Genomic DNA, 10547 nt, shown 5'->3' with positions numbered 1-10547 from the left:
GAGACTCAGTTGCCTGATTCTGTGTAGTTTTTTCTTTACTTGGTGGTCATTTGTTGTATCTTTTAAAAGAGCTTTACAGGGTTTGAGAGACTCAGTTGCCTAATTCCGTGTGATTTTTCTTTACTTGGTGGTCATTAAAAATGAAATTTTTGTGTTAAATAAGTAGTTTTTGTATCTTTTAAAAGAGCTTTACGGGGATTGAGAGACTCAGTGGCCGGATTCCGTGTGATTTTTCTTCTTCTCAGTAAAGACACTCGATATCCTAAAAAGTGTTTAATTCAAACTTTTTTAAAACTTCGAAATTTTTCAACTTTATTTCTTTTTTTCTTTTTGTACAGAACTTAAAATGTAAAATATGCTTGCTGATCTAAAAATTACGCTCTGTGACTGGCCAGAGACACGATATGACTTCACCACCGGTCTTCTATGAAATGTTATTGACATTGCCTAATCTATTGCATGTATTAAATCAGTATTTTTTAACCCGTGGAACGATAAACACATAAGCCATATCTTTAAAAAAAAAGTGAAGATGGAGCATTTTAATAAAGTGTGTTTACATAACAAGGTTATTGTAGCATTGAATGCCGACAAAGAGAAGTATTTAAACTTTGAAACAAGTACAGGTGGTAGCACTATTGGAAATGTGTGCATGCATTGTCATGACAGTAATTTTTTTAAGGTTCATTTAGACCAGGTTTCGTGCGCGCCCGTGACCTGGGGTCAATGAACCTTACAAAAATGACATAAAGCTCTGTAGACTGTGCATATCTCTCCTGATTGGTGCCTAAAAAACCAGGCGGGTTGAAAACGTGGAGTTTTCGTACTGTTAACTTTTTTGCAATGTGTAGGAACCAGTGGGGAATCCCCGCTCGTTTGGAAAGGTGCCAAGGAAAGGCATACAAATAGCATGTAGTTTCAAAACGTGTTTAATCACGTTTCTTGAATGAAGTATCTGTACTGTATATTCAAGAGGTGAAATAAATAAAGAGCTTGTTACTTTCTTACAAATATTTTTTATAATTTCTTGAATGAAATTTCCGTATTGTGTGTATCCAAGAGTTGACTTCAAGAAAGAAATTGTTACTTACTGAAAATTTTTTCATAATTTCTTGAATTAATTTTCTACATCGTGTAGCTAAGGGAAAATTGTTTGTGATAAAGAGAAAAAAAAAGCTACTTACTTGCGATTTTTTCATGATTTCTTGAATTTAATTTCTACGTCGTATATCTAACTCGTGAAAACCATAAAGTTTGTTACTTACTTACTTAGAATTTTGTAATAAATTCTTGAACGAAATGTTTTTTTTCTTATACAACAGGTGAATTCAAGATAGAATTTACTACTTAGACTGAGAATTTTTTCATAATTTTTTGAATTTAATTTCTACGTCGTATATCTAACTCGTGAAAACAATAAAGAGTTTGTTACTTACTTAGAATTTTGTCATAATTTCTTGAATGAAATGTCTTTTTTTTTTGTCCAACATTTAAATTCAAGAAAGAATTTGCTACTTAGTTAAAATTTTTTAATAATTTATTTAATGAAATTTCCTTATTTCTTATACAAGAATTGACTTCAAGATAGAAATTGTTACTTGCTGATAATATTTCAACAATTTCTCGAATTAAATTTGTACATCATTTAGCTAAGTTAAAAATTTTTTTTGATGATCCAAAAGGTGAAATCAAGAAATGATTTGATGCTTAGACTCAGACTTTTTTCATAATTTCTTGACTTTAATTTCTACGTCGTATATCTAAATAGTGAAAACAATAAATAGTTTGTTACTTACTTAGAATTTTGTCATAATTTCTTGAACGAAATGTCTTTTTTGTTTGTCCAACAGGTAAATTCAAGAAAGAATTTGCTACTTAGTTACAATTTTTTCATAATTTCCTGAATGAAATTTCCGTATTGCATATGCAAGAATTGACTTCAAGAAAGAAATTGTTACTTACTGAGAATTTTTCAATAATTTCTTGAATTAAATTTCTACATCATTTAGCTAAGTGAAAATTTTTTTTGATAAAGAGAAAAAAAAAGTTACTTACTTGCGATTTTTTCATAAGTTCTTAAATGAAAAATCTGTACTTTATATCCAAGTTATTAAGACTATAAAGAGTTTGCTAATTACTTACTTACATTTTCATAATTTCCTGAATGAAATATTCGCATTGTGTATTCACGATACGAGTTAAAGAAAGAAAATTCTACTTTCTTAGAATTTTTCCATAATTTATTGAATTAAATTTCTAAATAGTGGATATAAGTAATTAAATTATTGAATGAAATTTAAGTATTGTGTATCCATGAGTTGACTTCAAGAAAGAAATTGTTAGTTACCGAGAATTTTTTCCTAATTTCTCGAATTAAATTTCTACGTCGTATAGTTGAGTTAAAATTGTTTTTGATAAAGAGAAAAAAAAAAGTTACCTACTTGCGGTTTTTTCATAATTTCTTGAATGAATTATCTGTACTGTATATCAAAGAGGTGAAAACAAAAAGGGTTTGTTACTTACTTACAAATATTTTCATAATTTCTTGAATGAAATTTCCGTATTGTGTATCCAAAAGTTGACTTCAATAAGGAAATTGTTTTTTTTTTAAAAGTTTCTAAAATTTAAATTACGTATTGTTTATACGTTTGCTTAATTCAATAAATTAAATTCTAATTAATTGGAATTTTTTCAAAAATTATTGAATGAAATTTATAAATAGTGTATCTAATTGATGAAATCAATAAAGAGTTTGTTACTTACTTACAATTATTTTCATAATTTCTTAAAGGAAATATCCGCATTGTGTATCCAAGAGTTGACTTCAAGAAAGAAATTGTTGCTTGCTGAGAATTTTTTTCAAAATTTCTTGAATCAAGTTTCTACATCGTTTATGTAATTCTTGAAATTCTTTAGTGAAGTTTCCGTATTGTGTATCAATGAGTTGACTTCAAGAAAAAAATTGTTACTTACTGAGTATTGTTTCCCAATTTCTTGAATTAAATTTCTACATCGTTTAGCTAAGTGAAAATTATTTTTGATAAAGAGAGAAAAAATTTACTTACTTGAGGTTTTTTCATAATTTCTTGAATGAAGTATCTGTACTGTATATCCAAGAGGTGAAAACAAAAAGAGGTTTGTTACTTACTTAAAATTATTTTCATAATTTCTTGAATGAAATTTCCGTATTGTTTATCCAAGAGTTGACTTCAATAAATAAATTATTTTTTTTTTCATAATTTCTCAAATGAAATTTCCGTATTGTGTATCCAAGAGTTGACTTCAAGAAAGAAATTGTTACTTACTGAGAATTTTTTCATAATTTCTTGAATTAAATTTCTACATCGTGTATCTAAGTCATGAAAAAAATAAAGAGTTTGTTACTTACTTGGAATTTTGTCATAATTTCTCAAACAAAATGTCTTTTTTTTTATCTATCAGGTGAATTCAATAAAGAATTTGCCACTTACTTAAAGTTTTTTCATAATTCCTTTAATGAACTGTCTTTTCTATTTAGACAGGAGGCGAATTCAAGAAAGAATTTGCTACTTACTTAAAATTTTTGATAATTTCTTAAATGAAATTTCTGCATTGTGTATCCATAAGGTAACATGAGTGTGTTACCTATTTACAATTCCTTCATAATTTCTTGAATGAAATTTCAGTATTTCGTATCTAATAAGTGAAAACAATAAAGACTTTATTACTTACTTGCGATTTTATTATGATTTCTTGAATTAAATATCTGTATTGTGTCCAGGAAGCAAATTCAAGAAAGCTATTGTTACTTACTTACAATTTCTTCATAATTTAAGGAAATGCATAAAACTATTCTAAAGAATAAAGATGGGTTAAGCTTAAAGATATTTATTACTTAAACGTATTAACATATTTTTGAATGAATTTGCTACTTACTTACAATTTTGATAATTTCTTAAATGAAATTTCTGCATTGTGTATCCATGAGGTAACTTCAAGAAAGAGTTTGTTGCTTACTTAGAGTTTCGTCATTATTTCTTGAATGAAATGTCTTTTTTTATTTATCCAGGAGGCGAATTCAAGAAAGAATTTGTTCCCATGTGTCTGAAAAGAGATGCATGCAAATTCCTTTTCTTACATCTCCGACGTTTTAATAGACATTCTAAACGTTTTATATGCTAGCTTACTCTGCAAATAATGAACACATAACAATGTAATGCATAATATATTTTTAATAAAATAATGCTATGTAGAATATTAATACAAAAAATATATTATGATACATTATTAATATCAATGATCAACTTTGGACATTTTGAATCTGTTCCATAAAATAGTTCACCATATTCTCTCTTGATATTATAGCTATTGTCTTCTCTTGGTTCGTAATCAGTAGAATAATTATTATTCCATTTATAGTCATACAAAATTTTTACTGGTGTCTCATCAACAGGCTCGATATGCTTTTCATCTGTGGTATTATTTGGATCAATGACTGCTTGATCAATGGCAATAACTTTTGCTGGTGATTTTATTTTCATCGATTCATCTTTATATTCCATCGTGATATTTTCTGACAATACCCTTTTTATTTTTCTGGCTATTATCACATTATTTTTACACAGGTCACAGTTTCGGCACGTAGACAAGATATGGTTTACGATATTTGTAGAAGAGTAAGCCTTTCTTTTATTGATCTTCCGTTGAATGCTAATACCCGAAAGGTGACGATTGGATGTATCAGTAGGTAATGTGTTACCTGCAGCAGTAGCAAGGAGTTGTCCTCTATCATCAACGATTATTTTTATGTTGGCATTCTCTTTGAGTACAATAATCTCTGTAGATCTCTATCTCTCATAACCACCAAAATAATAGAATAATTTTTTCTGTATTAAAAATAAATATAATTCATTAATGTAATTAAAAAGAATGAATAAAAATAAAAGATTTATAAAACCTGAAATTGTTTAAATGATTATATATTTCTCTTTTTCAGAATTCAATTCTAAAATAAACGGTTTTTGTAAACATACGTTATTAAAATGTTAAATCTTCACTTTTTTTTTTTAAAGATATGACTTATTTGTTTATCATTAAGCTGAGTAAAAATAAGTCTGGGAGGCTTGACCGCACTCTGGCCGTGTGCAAAACAGCTCTGAGAAGGCCGGTGGAGACGTCACACCTTGAATCTGGCCAGTGACAGATCTCCCGCGTTAATTAACCATGTTTATTTTGACGTAGACATTGATGTACAAAAATAAAAAAATAAATAAAGTTGAAAAATTTCGAAGTTATAAAAAAGATTGAATTAAACACTTTTAGAATATCGAGTGTCTTTACTGAAAAGAAGAAAATTCACACGGAATCCGGCAACTGAGTCTCTCAATCCCCGTAAAGCTCTTTTAAAAGATACAAAAACTACTTATTTAACACAAAAATTTCGTTTTTAATGACCACCAAGTAAAGAAAAAACACACGGAATTAGGCAACTGAGTCTCTCAAACCCTGTAAAGCTCTTTTAAAAGATACAACAAATGACCACCAAGTAAAGAAAAAACTACACAGAATCAGACAAATGAGTCTCTCAAACCCCTTAAAGCTCTTTTAAAAGATACAAAAACTACTTATTTAACACAAAAATTTCATTTTTAATGACCACCAAGTAAATAAAAATCACGCTGAAACAGGCAACTGAGTCCCTAAATCCCCTTAAAGCTCTTTTAAAAGATACAAAAACTACTTATTTAACTCAAAAATTTCGTTTTTAATGACCTCCAGGTAAAGAAAAACCACACGGAATCAGGCAACTGAGTCTCGCAATCCCCCGAAAGCTCTTTGAAAATATACAAAAACTACTTATTTAACACAAAAATTTCGTTTTTAATGACCACTCATTAAAGAAAAATCACCCGGAATTAGGCAACTGAGTCTCTCAATCCCCGTAAAGCTCTTTTAAAAATGTGACAATATAAACCCCGACAAAGCACTACTCTCGTGGAAATCAATCCCCATTTAACTCAACCCCCGTGCAACTGAACCCCCTTGTAACTGAACCCCTGTATAGCCGAAACCCCCGTGTAACTTCCGGCCTTTGAGGGTCTGAGGGGGGCCCATGGGGGCTTGGGGGACCTTTGAGGACCGGTGGCTTACATAGCCCAAAGAGACACACACAACCCAAAGAAACACAAACAGCCCAAAGAGAGTAACTGTGACAAGCTAAACCACGACAAAGCACTACTCTTGTGGAACTCAAGCTCCATTTAACTCAACCCCCGTGCAACTGAACCCTCCATGTAACTAAAATCAAAGTGAACTTTGAAAGATCAAGAGAATGTAACTGTGACAAGCTAAACCACGACAAAGCACTACTCTTGTGGAACTCAATCCCCATTTAACTCCACCCCCGTGCAACTGAACCCCCCTTGTAACTAAACCCCTGTATAACCGAAACCCCCGGGTAACTATAGCCCCTTTAACAGAACCCTCGTGCACCTCAACCCCCCATGCAACTCATCCCCCGCACAACACTTCCGCTCGTTCTTGTTAAATTGACAATACTTTTCACACGTTACTTATGTATTATACAGACCACATCGGCGAGGTAAAGCTAGGTCAAGTCACAATGTCATTCTATCGTTACTTTTCAATTAGGCTATTCAATACCTTCTATCAATGTCTCTTGTAAGCGTCATATCTATTAAGTATCGGAGCATGTTCTTTGTATTGTAAATGCAAGCACCCCATTCTTTAATTACCTGTGAGGCATTCTTAACAATCGCAATACCATTACGCTAATACCTCTTAGCAAAAAATTCGAAAATCTAGTAAACTAAAGAATTAATTACATCACTGTTGTTAGCTCCATCATTAATCTCCAATAATGTAAATGCAATACTCATTTTTTTCCTATAATTATATACTTGAAAATAAAAACTATTATATTTTATTTAAAGTCTATTACTAATATGAATTTTAAATAAAAATATTCCTTTAAGTTTTTTTTTTTATAAAACTAACCAATCAAGTTAGTATATTGTAATAGCAAAAAAATTTATCTAGTCGACTGATACACAAAAAATCGATGTTTTTTTTAAATAGAGCTAAGCAATTTTTAAAAAACATCCCAAAAAAGGTTAAATTTTAATTATAAAAATAACTCCTTAAATGCATCGTGGCAGGTATTCTTTTTCAAAAACACCCCTAAAAAAAAAAAAAAAAAAAACCTGCCGTACTCTAAAGCAAAAATTATAAAAATTTATATGTTTAGGATCAAAAAAAAAAAATGATTATAAGTATATAATAAGCATTAGTTAAAGAGCAAGGAAAAAATTTATTCCTTGACTTAATGACAAGACAATTTCTTTTTTTATTATAATAATGAGAAAATTTCTACTCACCAGAAATTGCTTTGAATTATCCATTTTCTATGTAAATGTTTACAAAAAATGTCAGTTGTGTTATTTTCAATAAACTATTCAAAACTGTTGAGGAATCTAATTTGAAACTTGAATATATACAAAAAATAATTGGCATCTAAAAAGATACACCGGTTTTTCCGACACGGATTTAACCTAAAAAAAACAAACTTGTATATCGTGAAATAGAAATTCAGTTAATTGTGTCAGATAAAACTCTTAGCAAACCTGATTATACCAAACCAGTTTGGTACGGATGCGTGCGCACAGTATAAACCTTCAAGCAAATTCCATATGATATTTCAAATTGCTATAGCTTCTATAGAAATGATACCTCTTTGCAAATGACCCTGGTAACCCAATTACTTGAAAACCTACACACATATCCATGCCTCAGGCGTAGGTTTGCGTGTATGTTTTCAAGTAATTGGGCGCTTACTACTTCCCCCTCCTGTCTTCAATAAAATTTTTCTAAAAAATTTTCATGTATAAACAAAATTATTCTCAGTTTTTTTATTAATTATTTTTTTTATTACTTTTTAATAAATAATCTACATAATTACTTAAATTTAAATATTATTATTTAATTATTTTTTCGCATTTTTAATTTAGTTTATTAATTAATTTGTAATACATGGATTATTTTGGTCTATTAACTGCACCATCTACTTTATTTTAATTAAAAAAAATTACATAACTGTTAGGTTATTTATTTAAAAATTTGTGTTTCCAAAAATTTCTGCGCAAGGCGTAAGTCCCCCTGTGCCCCTCCCCTAAAACCACCTCTGTTTCTTTAGAGCTGAACCTTCGTTTGGTTCTTATTTTTTATTCTTTATCTTCATCATTTTGAACGAGCGTCTTGAAAACTATCCCAAGTGTTTAGGTAAAACCCGAAATAGCGAGTATCCTGGGGCGATGTTTTTGGAAGCGCAATAGTCTTTACTACAAATTATATTTATGTGCGTTGTGAAATATGAATACTTTGACTTAAACCGAATTGTTCCTTTGCCCCCTTCTCTCATGCCAAGGCTCTACCTTTGGTAACCCCCTCCCCCGATCTGTCACTAACGGGAAATGGGTTCATTTGTTGCTTTTTGACGGGGCAACCTTAGTGTCCACAGTAAATTGTGTGCGAATCAAACCTAAAAAAGGGGGTAATAATGCCGTTTTTGCCAAACTACCCTTAAAACCAAGGTATATTTCTTGAATAGAATCTAAAGTATCGATAATAATTGTACACCGTTTCAGTCGCGCATTGAAGAAGATGATATTCGTAGTTTTGCCTCTTTGGCATTTATTGGAGGAAGTGATATTCGATTACGCATTGGCGGAAAGGTGCTTTGCATCGTCGAAGACAATGAAACTAAAGGTAAATTCGGCTTATATATTTCCTTCTCTTTCTTTTTTCCTTGTCTCTTTCGCAGGAAATAATCATAAGTTTTAACCAGTACATTTTTTTCCAAGCTTAGGACGCTCAAGCCACCGCCGGCTGGTGTCACCGATAGGCGTGTTGCCTGATCGCACGTCTCTATTCACACCACTCTAGTTTTCTATTTGCCATCAATTAGGCGAGAAGTAAACTGGCGAGGAGAGCCGGTGTTGGATGTTTATTTGCCTCAAATCATACAGATTGAAAATCATTTTGCGTTTTGATTTAAACGAGCTGCAGAAAGTCTACCTTACTTTCAAAAAGAACAGATAGGGGAGTACTTGAGGATCCATTGGGCCAATTTGGTTCTTGAGTTATACAGACAAAGAATCCCATGCATTATTCTGGTTCGAACAAGGTGCTACATGCTCGCTTTTCTTCTAAAAAATTGGCGGTGTGTTTTTTTTTGGGGGGGGGGGGTTAAGGGCATTCATAGTAAAGAAAAATTCTTGCGCGAAACTAGTTCAACCAATGCGTAAAATGTCTTCCTTCCAGCTAAAAAGTTGGCGATTGAAGGATGTTAGTAGAACTACGGTTTGCTTCATGCCTCCAAATTACAAATAGAAAATGCTTGCATGAATCCACGTCAAACAAGATACATCCTGGCTATTTCTGAAAGTTGGAAGGGCCAAGGGCTCAACTTATGCTTCAAATTATACTGATTGAAAGTCCTTCTTTGGTTCTGGTTAAAAAATTTTAGGCCTTCACTACTTATTACAATGCGCTTAAGGTTCTTGGCCTCGAGTCGCTTTTTAAACGCCGTCAGAAACTTGATTTCCAGGTCGGCCATTTCCAGCTCCGTAGCAGCAAATACAGGACGATCCTGCCCCCGCTAGCCCCCGTTACGTCCCGTACCCGGAGACGATACAAGCTCAACCCAGTGACATGCTGTACGACTCGCTACCAGCATTCCGTTGTCCCCTTTTTTACAGACATGGTCAACAAATCCTAAGAAAAGTAATATGGTTTTATTCATTTTTTGTTGTCTATGTCTATGTCTAAATATCAATTTTTTAGAAAACCCCCTTCCTTTCTAAAAAATGTCTGCACACTTTCCAATAACAAATACTATACGTGAACAATGGGCAAGTTTCATAACTCACAACTTTCTCCCAGGAGGCTAGTAGAAGGGGGGGTCCGACTCCGGAACGAACCACGTGGTTTATGGTTTTCTCACTGAGAATGAAAAAACAGGAATTTACTCACTTGAGAAAACATGAATTTTCTCACTTTTATGGATGTTTTCTTGGACGGTTATGTGTGTTGGTCAATTTATTTGATGTTTTTCATGGATGTCAACAACAATTTATGTCTGTTTTTATGGTTTTTGTCAGTGAGAATGAAAAAACAGGAATTTTCTCACTTAAAAAACATGAATTTTCTCACTTTTATGGTTGTTTTCTTGGATGGTTATGTGTATTGGTCAATTTATTTGATGCTATTCATGGATGTCAACAGCAATTCATGTCTGTTTTATGGTTTTTTTCAGTGATAATGAAAAAAACAGGAACTTTCTAACTTTGATGGATGTCAACAGCAATTTATGTTTTTTTTATGTTTTTTGTCAGTGAGAATTAAAAAACATAAATTTTCTCACATTTATGGATGTCGACAGCAATTAATATTCCTGTTAAGTGGTTTTAGGTGAACATAACCGGAGAAATTTATTTATATAATAGGTGGGGGAATTATTGATTCACGAAGGGGGATTACGAAACAAACAT

Source organism: Artemia sp. Qi Xiang Cuo, chromosome 16 (assembly GCF_049724085.1).
Source record: "Artemia sp. Qi Xiang Cuo chromosome 16, ASM4972408v1, whole genome shotgun sequence".
In the NCBI taxonomy this organism is placed as follows: Eukaryota; Metazoa; Arthropoda; class Branchiopoda; order Anostraca; family Artemiidae; genus Artemia; species Artemia sp. Qi Xiang Cuo.
The sequence above is the reverse complement of the archived record's forward strand: the minus strand, read 5'-3'. Positions refer to the sequence as shown.